Source organism: Pseudophryne corroboree, unplaced genomic scaffold (genome assembly GCF_028390025.1).
Source record: "Pseudophryne corroboree isolate aPseCor3 unplaced genomic scaffold, aPseCor3.hap2 scaffold_280, whole genome shotgun sequence".
NCBI classification, from domain to species: domain Eukaryota; kingdom Metazoa; phylum Chordata; class Amphibia; order Anura; family Myobatrachidae; genus Pseudophryne; species Pseudophryne corroboree.
The window spans coordinates 629,643-652,761 of record NW_026969463.1 but is presented as its reverse complement, the minus strand read 5'-3'; the positions used below and the strand labels follow the sequence as shown (position 1 = coordinate 652,761).

General features: G+C 48.3%; 14 non-coding genes across 14 annotated transcripts; all 14 read right to left on the bottom strand.

Annotated features, from left to right (window-relative positions):
• Window positions 1-14,762: 14,762 nt before the first annotated feature.
• On the bottom strand, window positions 14,763-14,923 carry LOC135014373 (U1 spliceosomal RNA). Its single transcript, XR_010212914.1, has one exon. It is a non-coding gene; the product is annotated as a U1 spliceosomal RNA (small nuclear RNA).
• Window positions 14,924-15,075: 152 nt separating this feature from the next.
• LOC135014356 (U1 spliceosomal RNA) lies at window positions 15,076-15,239 on the bottom strand. The gene has a single exon (XR_010212898.1). It is a non-coding gene; the product is annotated as a U1 spliceosomal RNA (small nuclear RNA).
• Window positions 15,240-15,910: 671 nt separating this feature from the next.
• LOC135014380 (U1 spliceosomal RNA) lies at window positions 15,911-16,073 on the bottom strand. The gene has a single exon (XR_010212920.1). It is a non-coding gene; the product is annotated as a U1 spliceosomal RNA (small nuclear RNA).
• A 152-nt stretch (window positions 16,074-16,225) lies between these two features.
• LOC135014270 (U1 spliceosomal RNA) lies at window positions 16,226-16,389 on the bottom strand. Its single transcript, XR_010212814.1, has one exon. It is a non-coding gene; the product is annotated as a U1 spliceosomal RNA (small nuclear RNA).
• Window positions 16,390-17,060: 671 nt separating this feature from the next.
• On the bottom strand, window positions 17,061-17,223 carry LOC135014428 (U1 spliceosomal RNA). The gene has a single exon (XR_010212953.1). It is a non-coding gene; the product is annotated as a U1 spliceosomal RNA (small nuclear RNA).
• Window positions 17,224-17,375: 152 nt separating this feature from the next.
• LOC135014301 (U1 spliceosomal RNA) lies at window positions 17,376-17,539 on the bottom strand. The gene has a single exon (XR_010212844.1). It is a non-coding gene; the product is annotated as a U1 spliceosomal RNA (small nuclear RNA).
• Window positions 17,540-18,836: 1,297 nt separating this feature from the next.
• On the bottom strand, window positions 18,837-18,999 carry LOC135014381 (U1 spliceosomal RNA). Its single transcript, XR_010212921.1, has one exon. It is a non-coding gene; the product is annotated as a U1 spliceosomal RNA (small nuclear RNA).
• A 152-nt stretch (window positions 19,000-19,151) lies between these two features.
• Window positions 19,152-19,315, bottom strand: LOC135014269 (U1 spliceosomal RNA). The gene has a single exon (XR_010212813.1). It is a non-coding gene; the product is annotated as a U1 spliceosomal RNA (small nuclear RNA).
• A 671-nt stretch (window positions 19,316-19,986) lies between these two features.
• On the bottom strand, window positions 19,987-20,149 carry LOC135014430 (U1 spliceosomal RNA). The gene has a single exon (XR_010212954.1). It is a non-coding gene; the product is annotated as a U1 spliceosomal RNA (small nuclear RNA).
• Window positions 20,150-20,301: 152 nt separating this feature from the next.
• On the bottom strand, window positions 20,302-20,465 carry LOC135014300 (U1 spliceosomal RNA). Its single transcript, XR_010212843.1, has one exon. It is a non-coding gene; the product is annotated as a U1 spliceosomal RNA (small nuclear RNA).
• A 671-nt stretch (window positions 20,466-21,136) lies between these two features.
• On the bottom strand, window positions 21,137-21,299 carry LOC135014417 (U1 spliceosomal RNA). The gene has a single exon (XR_010212951.1). It is a non-coding gene; the product is annotated as a U1 spliceosomal RNA (small nuclear RNA).
• Window positions 21,300-21,451: 152 nt separating this feature from the next.
• On the bottom strand, window positions 21,452-21,615 carry LOC135014333 (U1 spliceosomal RNA). The gene has a single exon (XR_010212875.1). It is a non-coding gene; the product is annotated as a U1 spliceosomal RNA (small nuclear RNA).
• Window positions 21,616-22,287: 672 nt separating this feature from the next.
• LOC135014372 (U1 spliceosomal RNA) lies at window positions 22,288-22,448 on the bottom strand. Its single transcript, XR_010212913.1, has one exon. It is a non-coding gene; the product is annotated as a U1 spliceosomal RNA (small nuclear RNA).
• A 152-nt stretch (window positions 22,449-22,600) lies between these two features.
• On the bottom strand, window positions 22,601-22,764 carry LOC135014525 (U1 spliceosomal RNA). Its single transcript, XR_010213020.1, has one exon. It is a non-coding gene; the product is annotated as a U1 spliceosomal RNA (small nuclear RNA).
• Window positions 22,765-23,119: the final 355 nt, after the last annotated feature.

The window sequence follows — 23,119 nt, the reverse complement described above, 5'->3', positions numbered from 1 at the left end:
CCAATCAGCTCCTAATTGCCATGTCACAGGCTGGGTTTGAAAAATGACAGTTAGGAGCTGACTGGCTGGTACTTTATCACCTTGCACTTTATCAGTTCACCAGGCTTAATAGATCTGCCCCAATGTTTCAAAATGGAATGCATCAAGAGAACGGTGTTAGTATTGTAAAAATACACACAGCTCCTGGTATTTCCTTGTGGTCTCCCATCCAAGTACTAAAACCAGGACCAACACTGCTCAGCTTCCATGATCAGGAGAGATTGGGCAAATCCAGTGTGCTGTGGCTGTAGATGAGCTGGTGGTTTCTGTTACAGCTCTTCTACTTCTAACTTCTGGTACATAAAAGAATACATGTAAAAATTAAATGTACTAAGAAAATGGTGTTGGTAGTTTAAAAACACCTAAAGAATCTGATACTACCAAGCAGTCTCCCATCCATGTATTAACAAAGTCCAATACTGCTTTGCTTCAAAAATCAAATGAGATTGGGCATATCCAGTGTGGTGTGGCTTTAGATAAGCTTTGTGGTTTCTGTTAGAGCTCTTCTACTTCTAACTACTGGTACATTAATGAATATGTATAAGGTTGTAGTTTATCCAATATGCCTTTACTACCTTACCTTTCAACCCCCCCTCCCTCCCCTCTTCTCCTTATAGTTTCCTTAGTTCTCTCCTCCTCGTGTGTGCGTTATTTGTTTTCTCATACGTCCTAGAGGATGCTGGGGTCACATTAAGAACCATGGGGTATAGACGGGATCCGCAGGAGACATGGGCACTTTAAGACTTTCAAAGGGTGAGAACTGTCTCCTCCCTCTATGCCCCTCCTCCAGACTCCAGTTTTAGTATTGTGCGCAGTGATACTGGATGCACTACAGGGGAGCTCTACTGAGTTTCTCTGAAAAGACTTGTTAGTTTTTTTTATTTTCAGGGAGGCTGCTGGCAACAGTCTCCCTGCTTCGTGGGACTTAGGGGAGAGAAGTATGACCAACTTCTAGTGAGTTCAATGGCTCTGCTTCAGGCTGACAGGACACCATTAGCTCCTGAGGGTGCTGATCGCTGGGTACGCCTAGATGCACACTCCCGCAGCCTGCCGTCACCCCCTTACAGAGCCAGAAGACAGGTGAGTAGCAGAAGAACAGAAGACTTCTTCTTCAGTAACGGCATTCTGAGGTACCGAGCAGCGAGCGGAACGCTGCGCGCCATGCTCCCACACAAACACAGGCACTGCAGGGTGCAGGGCACGGGGGGGGGGGCACCCTGGGCAGCATAAATTCCTCACAAAAGGCTGGAAAAAGTGGACATTAGTGCCTGGGCACTGTCCTTACCCCGCTAGCGTAATTAATTATTTCTGAGCGGGACAGATACGCGCCATTACAGCGGCGGGGCTTCTTCCTCACCTCACCAGAACATCTTTAGAGCATTACAAGTCTATCACTATAGAGTTTATTATTTCCCAGACTGTGTACTTTTGGCGCTGGATTGTGAGCTGAAAAATCCTCTGTGTCCCTCTGACAGATTTACTGACGGTCTGTCCCCCATAAGCCGGTGTGTCTGTGGGTACTTGGTATATGTGTGTCAACATGTCGGTGGCTGAATGTTTTTCCCAAGAGGAAACTATATTAGGAATGCAGACATATGATGGTGGCCCTGTTGGCACCACCAATAACTGACTGGGTAAAAGTTTCAGTAATATCAGAGTAAGGTTGGATAAATCTGTGTCCCAGACACAGACTTAGAGAATAGATGTGATATTCATGGCTATGTTTCTTTTCCCTCAGGCCCCGCTGGGTCGCAAAAATGTTATTTTGCCCAGTTACTACACACTGATACTGACACGGATACTGATACTTATGTCGACCATAATGTTTCCTGATTAGATCCAATATTGGCAAGGAGCATTCAGTACATGATTGTGGATATTAAGGACATATTAAAATCACTGAAGACCCTGCTGTTCCTGACAAAGGGGTCTATATGTATGTATATATAGATATATAATGAAAGCTGATGTAACGTTCCTCCATCTCTGTTTGAGAAAGTCTGGGCCAGCTCGACAAGATGGTTTCAAATCCCCAAAAGGATTCTGGTTGTTTATTCATTTCCCGCCGCGGACAGAATAAAGTGGGAGTCACCCCCTGTTCTGCACGGGGCCCTGTCACAAATCCAGCGGATCGTATGCAGGAAGCTACATTATTTCTAGTTATGTAACCACGGGTACATTACTTAGACCTGCCATTACATGTGCATGGGTGAGTAGTAGTATTCAAGAATTGGTCGAATACCTTGTCATCCGATATAGATACCCTGGAGAGATGGGATACTCCTTACGTTGTATCATATCAAGGACACTGCAGCATACTTACGTGAGACTGCAAGGGATATAGGACTCTTGAGTTCACGGGCCAATTTCATGGCAGTGTCGGATAGGAGGGCATTGTGGATTCACCAAGAGAATGCTGATGCTGACTCCAAGTAGAAAGGGAGTCTCTTCCCTATGAAGGTGAAGCCTTGTTTGGTGACTGCCTAGTTAATTTGATCTCGGCAGCTCCCGCAGGTAAGTCAACCTTCTTGCCCTATGTTCCCTCCCAACGGATGAAGACGCATCATTATCTGATGCAGTCATTTCGGCCCAATAGATATGCAAGAAGTTAAGATTCCCCTTTCTTTGCAGGTAGAGGAAGGAGAAGAGAGAAGAGGTCTGCATCCTCTTCAAGATCGCAAGAGCAGAGATCATCCTCTGCTTCTGCCAAATCCACTGCATGACGCTGGGGCTCTCTTGCAGGAGCCCGCACCAGTGGGGGCACGTCTAAAACTCTTCAGTCAGTTCTGGATTCATTCGGACATGGACTCGTGTGTTTTACAAATAGTGTCCCAAGGGTACAAACTGGGGTTTCAAGATGTTCCCCCTCACCGATTGTTCAAACATTAAGTTACTGTGCTATTCCTGGGTTATATAGCGCTGGGGTATGTGCTGGCATACTCTCTCTCTGTCTCTCCAAAGGGCCTTGTGGGGGAAATGTCTTCAGTAAAAGTATTCCCTGTGTGTGTGGTGTGTCGGTACGCGTGTGTCGACATGTCTGAGGAAGAAGGCTATATTAGAGAGGAGCGGGAGCAAATGAACGTGGTGTCTCCGCCGACACCTGATTGGATGGATATGTGGAATGTTTTAAATGCTAGTGTAAACTCATTGCACAAAAGATTAGACAAGGCAGAAGCTTTGGGACAGTCAGGGTCTCAACCAATGCCTAATCCTATGTCGCAGGGACTGTCAGGGTCTCATAAGCGCCCACTATCCAGATTGTTGACACAGATACCGACACGGATTCTGACTCCAGTGTCGATTACGATGATGCAAAGTTACAGCCAAAATTGGCAAAATACATTTGATATATGATTATGGCAATAAAAGATGTTTTGCACATCACAGAGGAGCCCCCTATCCCTGACAAGAGGGTACATATGTACAAGGGAAAGAAGCCTGAGGTAACCTTTCCCCCCTCACACGAGCTGAACGAGTTATGTGAAAAAGCTTGGGAATCTCCTGCAGATTTCCAAAAGGATTCCCCTTTCCCATCAACGGATAGGTTACGATGGGAATCCTCCCCTTGGGTGGACAAAGCATTAACACGCTTATCCAAGAAGGTAGCCCTCCCGTCCCAGGATACGGCTACCCTCAAAGAGTCTGCTGACCGCAAACAGGAGATTACCCTGAAGTCCATTTATACACATTCAGGTACCTTACTCAGACCGGCAATTGCGTCGGCCTGGGTGTGTAGTGCTGTAGCGGCATGGACGGATACCCTAGATAAGGCTACTATTTTATTGCCCCTGGGGCATATAAGAGATGCTGTCCTATATATGTGTGTATGCAAACTACAGGTGGTGCTGCAGGGCTCACACCCTTTTACTTGTCTTGTAGAGCAACTCTGGAGCTGTTACTGGGTCCAGCTGCTGCAAGAAATCAGCTTGAATGCTTCAGGGGCTTGGGCATGGCCAACATGAGCCCCACACTGATGGGGGTGTATAAAGCAATCTAGGGGTCATCCAAGCGCAACTTCACAAAGGCCGCCATGCCCTGCGTGACCATTTTCATATGCAGACGAGGGTTGCAGCCAACTATGCCCATTGCTTGGATGACATCACCGTATGCAAATCCGTCTGCTGCAGACCTTTCCCCAGGAATGCTTGTACTAGTTGTTGCATATGGTTTGATGTTTGAGGGTGCTTCAGTATTAGGCAGCCTTCCGCCCTCTCATGTTCATCTGAAAATATGTGGTCTCCCTGCAGTTCCCTTGTGCTTCCTCAGTTGAATCTCCTTAACTTGACGGGTGTGTGCCCGAGCAGCCGCCCTCCACAGCCCTATCCCAGCACATGCTTTTCTTGCGTATGAGATCTCTTGATCATGAAGATAGTTCTCACAGGGTGAGGTTCATCCATTACATTTTAAAGTAGGAAGGTACAAATTACATATTCAAATTACATATATGTGCTGGATTCAAATGTTTTCCCCCCTTCCTTTCTCAATTGTGCCCATCAGCAGCTATTCTAATGTTGCTGCCAATGGGTGTGACACATTCATTTCTTCTGTGGGGTACACTGGACTCCACAAGGATTCACATTGGGGTGTAGAGTAGGATCTTGATCTGAGGCACCAACAGGCTCAAAGCTTTTGACTGTTCCCAAGATGCTCAGCGCCCCCTCCTCTATAACCTCGCTTCCATGAACAGGGAGCTCAGTTTGTAGTTGGTGCCTTCAGTAGCAGGCCACTTAAGAGGGGGCTGCCTCAGGCAGCCTATTCTTAGCTATTAATTTTGACAAGAAAAGAAGAACTTTTTTTTATAAGAATCTACAAGGGCTGCAGCAGGCTAGGTCTAATAGACATCTTTACTGCAGCTCCATCACTCCCAGCGGCGCAGTATACTCCCGCGCCCTGGTTGCTGGGTCACTGCAGCGGAGGCTCCGGTTTCTTCCTAAGGTCAGTCACACACACACCGCCCTCCGGGATCACGAGGCCGCTGATGAAAGGGAGGTAAGGGACTTCTGTGCCCACACTATACCGTGATCCAGCGTGGCTGTAGGGGGCGGGCCATGTGCGCACTGGCGTGGACACTGATTACTGGGCAGCTGCTCCACTAGCCACCAGGGACAGTTAAGGAGCACAGCTCTGGGGGGTTTTCTCTTATATTAACCCCATTTTGTACTACCCGCAGTGCATTGTGATAGGTAATAGAGCCTGATTCAGGTTGGATTGCAATCGCAATAAGCAGTCCAACTGCAAAAATTGCTAAGAGCATGCGCCTGCATTTTCTGCGGCACCCCGCAGTTAATGCGATCGCCTCTGACTGTCAATCGGTGCTGGGGGGGGGGGTCAGCAACACTCCATTTCCAAGTCGGAGATGGAGCGGTGCGTGGGCAGGGCTTCAAAATGGGGTCGGCAACGGAGAAACAGGAGGCGTGGTCAGAGCGGTTGCATGACATCACATGCAGCAGCTGCGATCACAAAAATGGTGGCGGCTTCCTGCGCACACATACAGTCTGCACCAACAGGAGGCTAACCCATTTTTTATGATCACGCTGAACTGCACTGCGACTGCAATTTCAGCATGGTCAAGAAGGGAGGCGGCATGCTGGGTGGCCCCAGCATGCGAACCAAAGGATTGCAAATTCTGTTACTTAGCAGAATTTGCAATCCTTACTGAATTAGGCCCATTGATTACAAAATTTATTTGTAAATATTTGAAGTTTTTCTTCAGGGACTAACACAAAAGATGCTTGGGGCTACTAACACATGGGTAAGCCACGTAAAGCTTCCCATGGGTCAGTGGCATCACAACGGGGTTGCGGCCCACACCCGAGTGTCACCCGCCAAGGGGGGTGACACCAAAGTGCCGGCTCCTCTTCAGTGACAGAATATGGGTGTTTCACTGTGACATTACGTGCAACACCCAGTTTCTGTCACTGTGCAGGAGCCAGCACCACTCACACACTAGTCCCCGGGTGCAGCACTCAACCCCCGGGATACCCGGAGCACCAAAATGGAGATTCAGGCCAACAGGCCACACCCCTACCTATGAGACCATGCCTCCATTTTACCATTGCGCTGCTTATCTGCGCGCACTGCATTACAATCTCCCTCGCTGCCTCTCTGGGTGTCACAAATGATAGTGACACCTTTGCCATCCTTGTAGCAGCTGGTCCTAAGATCTACGCCTCCAGCCCTGAGTGTTTGCCCTTGTGACTTGTTGATCATCATAGCGAAGCAGATTCTTACAGAAAACTGCAGGGGCTTAGATTGAAAAGAAAAACATTGACGAACCCATCATTTCAGCAACAGGGTCTGCCACACGGCTGACTGAAATGACTGGTTGGTTTGGACCCCCACCAAAAAAGAAGCAATCAATCTCTCCTTGCACAAACTGGCTCTACAGAGGCAAGATGTCCACCTCATCATCCTCCGATTCCTCACCCCTTTCACTGTGTACATCGCCCTCCTCACAGATTATTAATTCGTCCCCACTGGAATCCACCATCTCAGATCCCTGTGTACTTTCTGGAGGCAATTGCTGGTGAATGTCTCCACGGAGGAATTGATTATAATTCATTTTGATGATCATCATCTTCTCCACATTTTCTGGAAGTAACCTCGTACGCCGATTGCTGACAAGGTGAGCGGCTGCACTAAACACTCTTTTGGAGTACACACTGGAGGGAGGGCAACTTAGGTAGAATAAAGCCAGTTTGTGCAAGGGCCTCCAAATTGCCTCTTTTTCCTGCCAGTATACATACGGACTGTCTGACGTGCCTACCTGGATGCGGTCACTCATATAATCCTCCACCATTCTTTCAAAGGTGACAGAATCATATGCAGTGACAGTAGACGACATGTCAGTAATCGTTGCCAGGTCCTACAGTCCGGACCAGATGTCAGCACTCACTCCAGACTGCCCTGCATCACCGCCAGCGGGTGGGCTCGGAATTCTTAGCCTTTTCCTCGCACCCCCAGTTGCGGGAGAATGTGAAGGAGGAGCTGTTGACGGGTCACGTTCCGCTTGACTTGACAATTTTCTCACCAGCAGGTCTTTGAACCTCTGCAGACTTGTGTCTGCAGGAAAGAGAGATACAATGTAGGTTTTAAATCTAGGATCGAGCACGGTGGCCAAAATTTATTGCTCTGATTTCAACAGATTGAATCCTGGTTAAGCGAATTAAGGGCTCCATCCACAAGTCCCACATGCCTAGCGGAATCGCTCTGTTTTAGCTCCTCCTTCAATGTCTCCAGCTTCTTCTGCAAAAGCCTGATGAGGGGAATGACCTGACTCAGGCTGGCAGTGTCTGAACTGACTTCACGTGTGGCAAGTTCAAAGGATTGCAGAACCTTGCACAACGTTGAAATCATTCTCCACTGCGCTTGAGTCAGGTGCATTCCCCCTCCTTTGCCTATATCGTGGGTAGATGTATAGGCTTGAATGGCCTTTTGCTGCTCCTCCATCCTCTGAAGCATATAGAGGGTTGAATTCCACCTCGTTACCACCTCTTGCTTCAGAGGATGGCAGGGCAGGTTCAGGAATGTTTGGTGGTGCTCCAGTCTTCGGCACGCGGTGGCTGAATGCAGAAAGTGGCCCGCAATTCTTCGGGCCACCGACAGCATCTCTTGCACGCCCCTGTCGTTTTTTAAATAATTCTGCACCACCAAATTCAATGTATGTGCAAAACATGGGACGTGCTGGAATTTGCCCAGATGTAATGCACGCACAATATTGGTGGCGTTGTCCGATGTCACAAATCCCCAGGAGAGTCAAATTGGGGTAAGCCATTCTGCGATGATGTTCCTCAGTTTCCGTAAGAGGTTGTCAGCTGTGTGCCTCTTATGGAAAGCGGTGATACAAAGCGTAGCCTGCCTAGGAACGAGTTGGCATTTGCGAGATGCTGCTACTGGTGCCGCCGCTGCTGTTCTTGCTGCGGGAGGCAATACATCTACCCAGTGGGCTGTCACAGTCATATAGTCCTGAGTCTGCCCTGCTCCACTTAACCACGGACATGTGGACTAGTGGACATTGGGTACAACTGCATTTTTTAGGACACTGGTGACTCTTTTTCTGAGGTCTGTGTACATTTTCGGTATCGCCTGCCTAGAGAAATGGAACCTAGATGGCATTTGGTACCGGGGACACAGTACCTCAATCAAGTCTCTAGTTGCCTCTGAATTAACGATGGATACCGGAACCACGTTTCTCACCACCCAGGCTGACAAGACCTGAGTTATCCGCTTTGCAGCAGGATGACTGCTGTGATATTTCATCTTCCTCGCAAAGGACTGTTGGACAGTCAATTGCCTACTGGAAGTAGTACAAGTGGTCTTCCGACTTCCCCTCTGGGATGACGATCGACTCCCAGCAGCAACAACAGCAGCGCCAGCAGCAGTAGGCGTTACACTCAAGGATGCATCGGAGGAATCCCAGGCAGGAGAGGACTCGTCAGACTTGCCAGTGACATGGCCTGCAGGACTATTGGCTCTCCTGTCTAAGGAGGAAATTGACACTGAGGGAGTTGGTGGTGTGGTTTGCAGGAGCTTGGTTACAAGAGGAAGGGATTTAGTGGTCAGTGGACTGCTTCCGCTGTCATCCAAAGTTTTTGAACTTGTCACTGACTTATGATTAATGTGCTGCAGGTGACGTATAAGGGAGGATGTTCTGAGGTGGTTAACGTCCTTACCCCTACTTATTACAGCTTGACAAAGGCAACACACGGCTTGACACCTGTTGTCCGCATTTGTGTACAGGATGCATACCTTCATGTCCAAATTTATCCATCTCATCAGTCGTACCTCAGATTTGCGGTACAGGACTGTCATTGCCAATTTCAGACGTTGCTGTTTGGTCTCTCCACGGCCCAGAGAATTTTCACCAAGGTAATGGTGGAAATGATGGTTCTCCTGCGCAAGCAATGTGTCACAATTATCCCGTACTTGAGCGATCTCATAAAAGCGAGATCAAGAGAGCAGTTGCTGAACAGCGTATCACTTTCACTGAAAGTGTTACAGCAACACGGCTGGATTTTCAATATCCCAAAGTCGCAGTTGGTTCCTACGACTCGTCTGTCTTTCTTGGGCATGATTCTGGACACAGACCAGAAGAGGGTTTATCTCCCGATAGAAAAGGCCCAGGAACTCATGACTCTTGTCAGGAACCTATTGAAACCAAAACTTGTGTCAGTGCATCACTGCACTCGAGTCCTGGGAAAGATGGTGGCATCATACAAAGCCATTCCATTCGGCAGGTTCCATGCGAGGACTTTCCAATGGGACCTACTGGACAAGTGGTCTGGGTCACATTTACAGATGCATTGGTTGATCACCCTGTCCCCCAGGGTCAGGGTATCACTCCTGTGGTGGCTGCAGAGTGCTCACCTTCTCGAGTGACGCAGATTCGGCATTCAGGACTGGATCCTGGTGACCACAGATGCAAGCCTCCAAGGTTGGGGAGCAGTCACACAGGGAAGAAATTTCCAAGGTCTTTGGTCAAGTCAAGAGACTTGTCTTCACATCAACATCCTGAAACTAGGGGCCATATACAATGCCCTACGTCAAGCGGAGACCTTACTTTGCGACCAACCGGTTCTGATCCAGTCAGACAACGTCACCGCAGTGGCTCATGTAAACCGCCAAGGCGGCACAAGGAGCAGAGTGGCGATGGCACAAGCTACCTTTGCATTTTTCTCCCAAACGAAGGACACTAGAATGAAAATTTTAAAGCCTCCTGTTAGTGCTTCATCTACACGGTATAGCCCTGAATTTTCCAATGCGTAGCTCTTTGCAAAAGAGAGATATTGGCAAGGAAAAGCTGTCTTGTACCTTTGCATTTTTCTCCCAAACGAAGGACACTAGAAAGAAAATTTTAAAGCCTCCTGTTAGGCCATCATCTACACGGCATAGCCCTGAATTTTCCAATGCGTAGCTCTTTGCAAAAGAGAGATATTGGCAAGGAAAAGCTGTCTTGTACCTTTGCATTTTTCTCCCAAACGAAGGACACTAGAAAGAAAATTTTAAAGCCTCCTGTTAGGCCATCATCTATACGGCATAGCCCTGAATTTTCCAATGTGCAGCTCTTTGCAAAAGAGAGATATTGGCAAGGAAAAGCTGTCTTGTACCTTTGCATTTTTCTCCCAAACGAAGGAAACTAGAATGAAAATTTTAAAGCCTCCTGTTAGTGCTTCATCTACACGGTATAGCCCTGAATTTTCCAATGCGTAGCTCTTTGCAAAAGAGTGATATTGGCAAGGAAAAGCTGTCTTTCAACTCTTCCACAACTGAAAAACAGATAGTGTTCCCAAGCCGTCCATCCTGTAATATCTTCAGTCTCTCGTCAATGAAGAAAACAATCCCTCCAGCAGACTCTTCAACCACGATACAAGATCACAGCCAAAAGGGCGAGAAGCAACTACACTTGCGTTTAACCAAAATGGCTAAAACTTAGTGGAGGAAAGTGCAGTGCACCAAAACATAAGCTGACACAATCATGGAGAATGCGCCAGCATATATGCTCTTCTATCTATATTTTGCAAACCTGCTCTTGTCCCCTCCAGCTGCTCCATGTAGATTTGACGCCTGGCAAGGTGCATAACCCACTGACAAGCAGGCACACTCCTGCATGAGTTTTCACTCTCACTAGCAGGATGATACACATTCATTTGCATGTGCTCCACCTCTGACACACCGCCCACCCAACCACCCAGTCACCAGAGCCACCCACAAGCCAACTGGCTCCGTGATTTAATTTGCACAGTGCAGTCATCCAGGCAGCATGTCCTTCTCAATGGAATAATCTCTGGTTCCATGGAATCTTCCGCATTGGAATGCTGCGGAACAAAAAGGATTTAAACATTCAGCTTGCTAGCATTCAATGTACCTGCGGCTTGGCTCTAGCACATGGGTCTTCATCCTGTGGCCCTCCAGCTGCTGTGAAACTACACATCCCAGCATGCCCTGCCACAGTTTTGCTATTAAGGTATGCTAAAACTGAGGCAGGGCATGCTGGTATATGTAGTTCCACAGCAGCTGGAGGGTCGCAGGTTGAAGACCCATATTCTAGCATGCCTGTTCTATGATGCATGTTCCGTGATGTCACAATCAGCTTGGAATGGGGTGTCTAGCATGCATTTGCTGACAGCCACTTGAGGGAGACACACATCAGGAGATGCAGCATATCGGAGGTCTTCGATGCCTTTCCAGCAAATGCACACCACCAGCTGCTGGTCTGGACACAAAACAATACCCACAATTGAAGGCTCAAAATGCCCAACTACAGGATTAATGTAAGTAGTGAATTTAGGAATGAATTTAGAAGTAGGAAATTAAGTTAGTTCACAAGTACATTCAAATTCCGATCTAAAGTCTAGGTAGGCCTCACGTCCTGGCAGCCCCCAGCATTTAAAAATGCCTTGATTAGAGGTAGGGAATTAAATGTAGATAAGAAGTAGACACAAAATAACACTCCACAGAGCAATTATCAGGTGTCTTTATCAATTGTTGCATTTAAAAAATCAAGCAATTAGGGAACACAATGTTGCGACAATGTAACCCTATTTGCAAAATAGTACTAAATAAGTTTGTCGATGTAAGACATTTGCAAAGGCGCAAACAAAACACGCTGGAAAATGCAACTGAATCTGTTTTTGGAGGTTAGAATAGATGCAGGATCAAGTAGCTCAATGGGTAGGGTGTTTGATTAGAATTCAACAGGTTATAGATTTGAATCCTGGGTATGATAGTTTGAGGTGTTATTTAATAAAGTATGTTTATATATTAGTCACACATGGCTTACTTTTACAAATGGCATGTCACCAGTTAGTGCTGACTGCTGATATGCCATTTGCACAAACACCCCATGTGTGACTGTATATGCAGTTAAGGAGGGCACCCCGGCAATACCACAAACCATTGAGTGTCAAGTTTACTAGATATATCTTCATATCTCATGTGCTTTCTCTGAGACCAATCTTGTTATGCCCCTTCCCCACAAGGCATGCGCCTTTTGTCCATATTGCAAAAATGGGGAGGGGAGGGGGGGGGGCATATAATTCTCTGTCACAGGGCACCAAAAAGTCTAGTTATGGCTCTGGTATGCATTATGTAATCTGGCAGACCATATCTCCAACACTGGCTGGTTGGAATAGAAATCCGGTTATCTATGTGAGCAAATGACCATCAACGATTTACTCTCAAACACTAGAAAATGGACAAACATGGTCCCCTAAACAAATTGGTTAAATTTTGGGTTTAACCAATTTGTGTAATGACCATTTTTGACCACTTTTCTAGTGTTTGGGAGCAAATGGTTAATTGACATTTGCTACTATACATTACCAGATTTTCATTCCACCCATCCAGACTGGATAGATAGCCTGACAGATAATTGTGTAGTGTACGCCCAGGATAACTGTCAGTTGTGCTTTCTTTTATGACGGCACATAAATGGGTGGGCAGATCCAGAGCAAGCACTGCCCACTCATGCATAGTTGTCAACTGATGTGAAGTTCCAGGGGGCAATCTCAGTTATAAAGAAAAGTATCTGGAAATTGTCCCTAGTTTAAAAAAAAAATAAAAAAAAAATTGATCAACTCCATTTATTTAGTATGATATCCCAGCAGTCAGAACAACATACTTTATTAAATAACACATCTCAAACTACCATACCCAGGATTCAAACCTATAACCTGTTGAATTCTAATCAAACACCCTACCTATTGAGCTATTTGATCCTGCATAAAAATTGTGAACATTATATGAAGCTATTGGTACTTTGCAAAAAAAAAGTATCAGCATTACAACGCAGCAGATCCATGCAGTTTGCAGCCACACACTACATGTATCTGCTCAGCCACAATGCTGATTATTTCTTCACAAAGTACAAGGTGAGCTCCAAACAGAATTCTCTAGCTTAGAATTATACCTTTCTATGCCAAACCTAGAAGTCGGGCCCCCCACCCTGGGATCCCCCAGAGGGAGGCCTGCACCGTCATGCGGCAGGCTTGTCCGTTTTGGAAGCAGGCTGATGGGCAGCCCAGGCTTGCTTCAGTCTGGGCTTGGCAGGTCTGGAAGCATGAGCTTGCTTTGGGTATGCCTGACCTTGGGTACGCTTTACCTGAGGGATGAAAGGGCCAAGGGAAAGTACTTTTAGCCTTCTGCGTGGTAGGAGTCATACGAGGTAGGCAAGCTGTTTTAGCAGTAGCCAGATCAGCTACAATCTTACTGAGGTCTTCTCCAAAGAGAGTGTCTCCCTTGAAAGGAAGCACCTCCAGGGTTTTCTTGGAATCCATATCCACCGACCAGGATCTCAACCAGCTGTATAAAGTATTACCTTGGAACTGGCTCTCCACTCCCCATTATCTGGTTATCATGGCTTCCTCCGCCAGTGTCCAGACTCGCTTGCTGAAGCTCGGCCACTTCTTCCTAGCAGCAGGCTCCTGGATCACTGGGCAGCAGAGGTGCTTGGGAGCCGGAAGGGGGCGGAGCAATCAGGCAGGCAGTTGCAGTGCTGCCCAGCTATCTGTGGTGTGAGAAGAAGCAGGGGCACCCCACCGCTGGCAGTGTACCCCACACTACATAACTGACCCCTCTATACCCTACACTACATCACTGACCTTTCTATAACCATCACTGCATTACTGACCCCTCTATACAGTACACTGACCTCTATATACCTGCTAGTACATCCCTGATGCCTATATTCCCTAAGCTAAATCCCTGACGCCTCTATTCCCTACGCTACATCCCTGACGCCTCTATTCCCTATGCTACATCCCTGACGCCTCTATACCCTACGCTACATCCCTGATGCCTCTATTCCCTACGCTACATTCCTGATGCCTCTATAACCTACGCTACATCCCTGACACCTCTATACCCTACGCTACATCCCTGACGCCTCTATACAGTACAATGCATTACTGATCCCTCTAGACCATACATCCTCATTACATCAGAGAGATAGTGAAACACTGGAAAAAATAAGGATAAAGTGGACTACAGAAACTGATGCTCTAAACAAAGGAGAGAGAGAGAAAAGCACAAGGGAAAGTGGGCAATCGGAACACCATAATTTGTAGGGCTGGGGAGTGCCGCTGCTCAGGCATAACTCTGTCAAGTATAGGAGATTCAACTGAGGCAGCACAAGGGAACTCTCATCTGGGGACAACAACTGCAGGGAGAACACATATTTTCAGATGAACATGGGAGGGCAGAAGGCTGCCTAATACTGAAGCACCCCCAAACAACAAACCAAATGCAACAACTAGTACAAGCATTCCTGGGGGAAGGTCTGCAGAAGACGGATTTGCATACGGTGAAGTCATCCAAGCAGTGGGTCAAAGTTGGCTGGAACCCTCGTCTGCATATGAAAAGAGAAAAGGGGTATGCAGGGCATGGCGGCCTTTTGCGGCGCTTGGATGACCCCTAGTTCGCATTAAACACCTCCACCCTCCTTCGGTGTCGGGCTCATGTTGGCTATGCCCCAGCCCCTGAAGCATTAAAGCTGATTTCTTGCAGCAGCTGGGCACTGTAACAGCTCCAGAGCTGCTCTGTAAGGCAAGTAAAAGGGTGTGGGCCCTGCAGCACTACCTGTAGTTCGCATTGTGCGTTGGAAGGCACAAATTAAGCATACGGGAGAAGTCAGGATAGTGCACAAGGGCATAGAAGGGAGCGGCTCAAGAAAAGAGAAGTGGAAACAGACAGCAAACTAAGCTGGAGAGAGACCTGAGACAAAGAGATCTGAATTATACGAGAGCCGACCAGGGAAACACAAATTATGCAGTCAAGTTTCCCACATTTGGGGAAATCGCAGGAGCAGCACACCCAGAGTGCAATGGGTGAGCCTTGCCCTGGGAGAAGCACCTTCATGATCATAGTATCTCACCTGGCAGGTAAGTAGGAGTTGGGCTAGAGCTGGGGAGGGTCGCTGCTCGGGCACCCCCCTGTCAAATGAAGGAGATCCAACTGAGGCAGCACAAGGAAACTCTTGAAAGAAGAACAAGGCTAGAGGAAGATCTGAGACAAATAAATCTGACTTTTACCAGAGCTGACCAGAGGAAAGAACAAACACAGTCCCCCACTACCACAAATAATGCAGTCGAGTTTCCCACATTTGGGGAAATCACAGGTATCAGCATACCCAGAATGCAATGAATGAACCTCACCCTGGGAGAACAAACTTCATGACCATGGTATCTCCTATGCAAAAAAAGTATGATTTGGGATAGGGCTGGGGAGTGCCGCTGCTCAGGCATAACTCTGTCAAGTATAGGAGATTCAACTGAGGCAGCACAAGGGAACTCTCATCTGGGGACAACAACTGCAGGGAGAACACATATTTTCAGATGAACATGGGAGGGCAGAAGGCTGCCTAATACTGAAGCACCCCCAAACAACAAACCAAATGCAACAACTAGTATAAGCATTCCTGGGGGAAGGTCTGCAGAAGACGGATTTGCATACGGTGAAGTCATCCAAGCAGTGGGTCAAAGTTGGCTGGGACCCTCATCTGCATATGAAAAGAGAAAAGGGGCGTGCAGGGCATGGCGGCCTTTTGCGGCGCTTGGATGACCCCTAGTTCGCATTAAACACCTCCACCCTCCTTCGGTGTGGGGCTCATGTTGGCTATGCCCCAGCCCCTGAAGCATTAAAGCTGATTTCTTGCAGCAGCTGGGCACTGTAACAGCTCCAGAGCTGCTCTGTAAGGCAAGTAAAAGGGTGTGGGCCCTGCAGCACTACCTGTAGTTCGCATTGTGCGTTGGAAGGCACAAATTAAGCATACGGGAGAAGTCAGGATAGTGCGCAAGGGCATAGAAGGGAGTGGCTCAAGAAAAGAGAAGTGGAAACAGACAGCAAACTAAGCTGGAGAGAGACCTGAGATAAAGAGATCTGAATTATACGAGAGCCGACCAGGGGAAACACAAATTATGCAGTCAAGTTTCCCACATTTGGGGAAATCGCAGGAGCAGCACACCCAGAGTGCAATGGGTGAGCCTTGCCCTGGGAGAAGCACCTTCATGATCATAGTATCTCACCTGGCAGGTAAGTAGGAGTTGGGCTAGAGCTGGGGAGGGTCGCTGCTCGGGCACCCCCCTGTCAAGTGAAGGAGATCCAACTGAGGCAGCACAAGGAAACTCTCAAAAGAAGAACAAGGCTAGAGGAAGATCTGAGACAAATAAATCTGACTTTTACCAGAGCTGACCAGAGGAAAGAACAAACACAGTCCCCCACTACCACAAATAATGCAGTTGAGATTCCCACATTTGGGGAAATCATAGGGGTCAGCATACCCAGAATGCAATGAATGAACCTCACCCTGGGAGAACAATCTTCATGACCATGGTATCTCCTATGCAAAATAAGTATGATTTGGGATAGGGCTGGGGAGGGCCGCTGCTCAGGCACATCTCTGTCAAGTAAAGGAGATTCAACTGAGGCAGCACAAGGGAACTCTCATCTGGGGACAACAACTGCAGGGAGAACACATATTTTCAGATGAACATGGGAGGGCAGAAGGCTGCCTAATACTGAAGCACCCCCAAACAACAAACCAAATGCAACAACTAGTGCAAGCATTCCTGGGGGAAGGCCTGCAGCAGATGGATTTGCATATGGTGATGTAATCCAAGCAGTGGGTCAAAGTTGGCTTCAACCCTCGTCTGCATATGAAAAGAGAAAAGGGGTATGCAGGGCATGGCGTCCTTTTGCGGCGCTTGGATGACCCCTAGTTCGCATTAAACACCTCCACCCTCCTTCGGTGTGGGGCTCATGTTGGCTATGCCCCAGCCCCTGAAGCATTCAAGCTGATTTCTTGCAGCAGCTGGGCACTGTAACAGCTCCAGAGCTGCTCTGTAAGGTAAGTAAAAGGGTGTGGGCCCTGCAGCACTACCTGTAGTTCGCATTGTGCGTTGGAAGGCACAAATTAAGCTTACGGGAGAAGTCAGGATAGTGCGCAAGGGCATAGAAGGGAGCGGCTCAAGAAAAGAGAAGTGGAAACAGACAGCAAACTAGGCTGGAGAGAGACCTGAGACAAAGAGATCTGAATTATACGAGAGCTGACCAGGGGAAACACAAATTATGCAGTCAAGTTTCCCAAATTTGGGGAAATCGCAGGATCAGCACACCCAGAGTGCAATGGGTGAGCCTTGCCCTGGGAGAAGCACCTTCCTGATCATAGTATATCACCTGGCAGGTTAGTAGGAGTTGGGCTAGAGCTGGGGAGGGTCGCTGCTCGGGCACCCCCCTGTCAAGTGAAGGTGACCCAACTGAGGCAGCACAAGGGAACTCTCGAAAGAAGAACAAGGCTAGAGGAAGATCTGAGACAAAGAAATCGGACTTTTACCAGAGCTGACCAGAGGAAAGCACAAACACAGTCCCCCACTACCACAAATAATGCAGTCGAGTTTCCCACATTTGGGGAAATCACAGGTGCCAGCATACCCAGAATGCAATGAATGAACCTCACCCTGGGAGAACAAACTTCATGACCATGGTATCTCCTATGCAAAATAAGTATGATTTGGGATAGGGCTGGGGAGTGCCGCTGCTCAGGCACAACTCTGTCAAGTAAAGGAGATTCAACTGAGGCAGCACAAGGGAACTCTCATCTGGGGACAACAACTGCAGGGAGAACACATATTTTCAGATGAACATGGGAGGGCAGAAGGCTGCCTAATACTGAAGCACCCCCAAACAACAAACCAAATGCAACAACTAGTACAAGCATTCCTGGGGGAAGGTCTGCAGAAGACGGATTTGCATACGGTGAAGTCATCCAAGCAGTGGGTCAAAGTTGGCTGGAACCCTCATCTGCATATGAAAAGAGAAAAGGGGTATGCAGGGCATGGCGGCCTTTTGCGGCGCTTGGATGACCCCTAGTTCGCATTAAACACCTCCACCCTCCTTCGGTGTGGGGCTCATGTTGGCTATGCCCCAGCCACTGATGCATTAAAGCTGATTTCTTGCAGCAGCTGGGCACTGTAACAGCTCCAGAGCTGCTCTGTAAGGCAAGTAAAAGGGTGTGGGCCCTGCAGCACTACCTGTAGTTCGCATTGTGCGTTGGAAGGCACAAATTAAGCATACGGGAGAAGTCAGGATAGTGCGCAAGGGCATAGAAGGGAGCGGCTCAAGAAAAGAGAAGTGGAAACAGACAGCAAACTAAGCTGGAGAGACACCTGAGACAAAGAGATCTGAATTATACGAGAGCCGACCAGGGAAACACAAATTATGCAGTCAAGTTTCCCACATTTGGGGAAATCGCAGGAGCCCTGGGAGAACATGGGAGGGCAGAAGGCTGCCTAATACTGAAGCACCCCCAAACAACAAACCAAATGCAACAACTAGTGCAAGCATTCCTGGGGGAAGGCCTGCAGCAGATGGATTTGCATATGGTGATGTAATCCAAGCAGTGGGTCAAAGTTGGCTTCAACCCTCGTCTGCATATGAAAAGAGAAAAGGGGTATGCAGGGCATGGCGTCCTTTTGCGGCGCTTGGATGACCCCTAGTTCGCATTAAACACCTCCACCCTCCTTCGGTGTGGGGCTCATGTTGGCTATGCCCCAGCCCCTGAAGCATTAAAGCTGATTTCTTGCAGCAGCTGGGCACTGTAACAGCTCCAGAGCTGCTCTGTAAGGCAAGTAAAAGGGTGTGGGCCCTGCAGCACTACCTGTAGTTCGCATTGTGCGTTGGAAGGCACAAATTAAGCATACGGGAGAAGTCAGGATAGTGCGCAAGGGCATAGAAGGGAGCGGCTCAAGAAAAGAGAAGTGGAAACAGACAGCAAACTAAGCTGGAGAGAGACCTGAGACAAAGAGATCTGAATTATACGAGAGCCGACCAGGGGAAACACAAATTATGCAGTCAAGTTTCCCACATTTGGGAAAATCGCAGGAGCAGCACACCCAGAGTGCAATGGGTGAGCCTTGCCCTGGGAGAAGCACCTTCATGATCATAGTATCTCACCTGGCAGGTAAGTAGGAGTTGGGCTAGAGCTGGGGAGGGTCGCTGCTCGGGCAACCCCCTATCAAATGAAGGAGATCCAACTGAGGCAGCACAAGGAAACTCTCGAAAGAAGAACAAGGCTAGAGGAAGATCTGAGACAAATAAATCTGACTTTTACCAGAGCTGACCAGAGGAAAGAACAAACACAGTCCCCCACTACCACAAATAATGCAGTTGAGATTCCCACATTTGGGGAAATCATAGGGGTCAGCATACCCAGAATGCAATGAATGAACCTCACCCTGGGAGAACAATCTTCATGACCATGGTATCTCCTATGCAAAATAAGTATGATTTGGGATAGGGCTGGGGAGGGCCGCTGCTCAGGCACATCTCTGTCAAGTAAAGGAGATTCAACTGAGGCAGCACAAGGGAACTCTCATCTGGGGACAACAACTGCAGGGAGAACACATATTTTCAGATGAACATGGGAGGGCAGAAGGCTGCCTAATACTGAAGCACCCCCAAACAACAAACCAAATGCAACAACTAGTGCAAGCATTCCTGGGGGAAGGCCTGCAGCAGATGGATTTGCATATGGTGATGTAATCCAAGCAGTGGGTCAAAGTTGGCTTCAACCCTCGTCTGCATATGAAAAGAGAAAAGGGGTATGCAGGGCATGGCGTCCTTTTGCGGCGCTTGGATGACCCCTAGTTCGCATTAAACACCTCCACCCTCCTTCGGTGTGGGGCTCATGTTGGCTATGCCCCAGCCCCTGAAGCATTCAAGCTGATTTCTTGCAGCAGCTGGGCACTGTAACAGCTCCAGAGCTGCTCTGTAAGGCAAGTAAAAGGGTGTGGGCCCTGCAGCACTACCTGTAGTTCGCATTGTGCGTTGGAAGGCACAAATTAAGCATACGGGAGAAGTCAGGATAGTGCGCAAGGGCATAGAAGTGAGCGGCTCAAGAAAAGAGAAGTGGAAACAGACAGCAAACTAGGCTGGAGAGAGACCTGAGACAAAGAGATCTGAATTATACGAGAGCCGACCAGGGGAAACACAAATTATGCAGTCAAGTTTCCCAAATTTGGGGAAATCGCAGGATCAGCACACCCAGAGTGCAATGGGTGAGCCTTGCCCTGGGAGAAGCACCTTCCTGATCATAGTATATCACCTGGCAGGTTAGTAGGAGTTGGGCTAGAGCTGGGGAGGGTCGCTGCTCGGGCACCCCCCTGTCAAGTGAAGGTGACCCAACTGAGGCAGCACAAGGGAACTCTCGAAAGAAGAACAAGGCTAGAGGAAGATCTGAGACAAAGAAATCGGACTTTTACCAGAGCTGACCAGAGGAAAGCACAAACACAGTCCCCCACTACCACAAATAATGCAGTCGAGTTTCCCACATTTGGGGAAATCACAGGTGCCAGCATACCCAGAATGCAATGAATGAACCTCACCCTGGGAGAACAAACTTCATGACCATGGTATCTCCTATGCAAAATAAGTATGATTTGGGATAGGGCTGGGGAGTGCCGCTGCTCAGGCACAACTCTGTCAAGTAAAGGAGATTCAACTGAGGCAGCACAAGGGAACTCTCATCTGGGGACAACAACTGCAGGGAGAACACATATTTTCAGATGAACATGGGAGGGCAGAAGGCTGCCTAATACTGAAGCACCCCCAAACAACAAACCAAATGCAACAACTAGTGCAAGCATTCCTGGGGGAAGGCCTGCAGCAGATGGATTTGCATATGGTGATGTCATCCAAGCAGTGGGTCAAAGTTGGCTTCAACCCTCGTCTGCATATGAAAAGAGAAAAGGGGTATGCAGGGCATGGCGGCCTTTTGCGGTGCTTGGATGACCCCTAGTTCGCATTAAACACCTCCACCCTCCTTCGGTGTGGGGCTCATGTTGGCTATGCCCCAGCCCCTGAAGCATTCAAGCTGATTTCTTGCAGCAGTTGGGCACTGTAACAGCTCCAGAGCTGCTCTGTAAGGCAAGTAAAAGGGTGTGGGCCCTGCAGCACTACCTGTAGTTCGCATTGTGCGTTGGAAGGCACAAATTAAGCATACGGGAGAAGTCAGGATAGTGCGCAAGGGCATAGAAGGGAGCAGCTCTAGAAAAGAGAAGTGTAAACAGACAGCAAACTAGGCTGGAGAGAGACCTGAGACAAAGAGATCTGAATTATACGAGAGCCGACCAGGGGAAACACAAATTATGCAGTCAAGTTTCCCAAATTTGGGGAAATCGCAGGATCAGCACACCCAGAGTGCAATGGGTGAGCCTTGCCCTGGGAGAAGCACCTTCCTGATCATAGTATATCACCTGACAGGTTAGTAGGAGTTGGGCTAGAGCTGGGGAGGGTCGCTGCTCGGGCACCCCCCTGTCAAGTGAAGGAGATCCAACTGAGGCAGCACAAGGGAACTCTCGAAAGAAGAACAAGGCTAGAGGAAGATCTGAGACAAAGAAATCAGACTTTTACCAGAGCTGACCAGAGGAAAGCACAAACACAGTCCCCCACTACCACAAATAATGCAGTCAAGTTTCCCACATTTGGGGAAATCACAGGTGTCAGCATACCCAGAATGCAATGAATGAACCTCACCCTGGGAGAACAAACTTCATGACCATGGTATCTCCTATGCAAAATAAGTATGATTTGGGATAGGGCTGGGGAGTGCCGCTGCTCAGGCACAACTCTGTCAAGTAAAGGAGATTCAACTGAGGCAGCACAAGGGAATTCGCATCTGGGGACAACAACTGCAGGGAGAACACATATTTTCAGATGAACATGGGAGGGCAGAAGGCTGCCTAATACTGAAGCACCCCCAAACAACAAACCAAATGCAACAACTAGTACAAGCATTCCTGGGGGAAGGTCTGCAGAAGACGGATTTGCATACGGTGAAGTCATCCAAGCAGTGGGTCAAAGTTGGCTGTAACCCTCATCTGCATATGAAAAGAGAAAAGGGGTATGTAGGGCATGGCGGCCTTTTGCGGCGCTTGGATGACCCCTAGTTCGCATTAAACACCTCCACCCTCCTTCGGTGTGGGGCTCATGTTGGCTATGCCCCAGCCCCTGAAGCATTCAAGCTGATTTCTTGCAGCAGCTGGGCACTGTAACAGCTCCAGAGCTGCTCTGTAAGGCAAGTAAAAGGGTGTGGGCCCTGCAGCACTACCTGTAGTTCGCATTGTGCGTTGGAAGGCACAAATTAAGCATACGGGAGAAGTCAGGATAGTGCGCAAGGGCATAGAAGGGAGCGGCTCAAGAAAAGAGAAGTGGAAACAGACAGCAAACTAAGCTGGAGAGAGACCTGAGACAAAGAGATCTGAATTATACGAGAGCCGACCAGGGAAACACAAATTATGCAGTCAAGTTTCCCACATTTGGGGAAATCGCAGGAGCAGCACACCCAGAGTGCAATGGGTGAGCCTTGCCCTGGGAGAAGCACCTTCATGATCATAGTATCTCACCTGGCAGGTAAGTAGGAGTTGGGCTAGAGCTGGGGAGGGTCGCTGCTCGGGCAACCCCCTATCAAATGAAGGAGATCCAACTGAGGCAGCACAAGGAAACTCTCGAAAGAAGAACAAGGCTAGAGGAAGATCTGAGACAAATAAAACTGACTTTTACCAGAGCTGACCAGAGGAAAGAACAAACACAGTCCCCCACTACCACAAATAATGCAGTCGAGTTTCCCACATTTGGGGAAATCATAGGGGTCAGCATACCCAGAATGCAATGAATGAACCTCACCCTGGGAGAACAATCTTCATGACCATGGTATCTCCTATGCAAAATAAGTATGATTTGGGATAGGGCTGGGGAGTGCCGCTGCTCAGGCACAACTCTGTCAAGTAAAGGAGATTCAACTGAGGCAGCACAAGGGAACTCTCATCTGGGGACAACAACTGCAGGGAGAACACATATTTTCAGATGAACATGGGAGGGCAGAAGGCTGCCTAATACTGAAGCACCCCCAAACAACAAACCAAATGCAACAACTAGTACAAGCATTCCTGGGGGAAGGTCTGCAGAAGACGGATTTGCATACGGTGAAGTCATCCAAGCAGTGGGTCAAAGTTGGCTGGAACCCTCGTCTGCATATGAAAAGAGAAAAGGGGTATGCAGGGCATGGCGGCCTTTTGCGGCGCTTGGATGA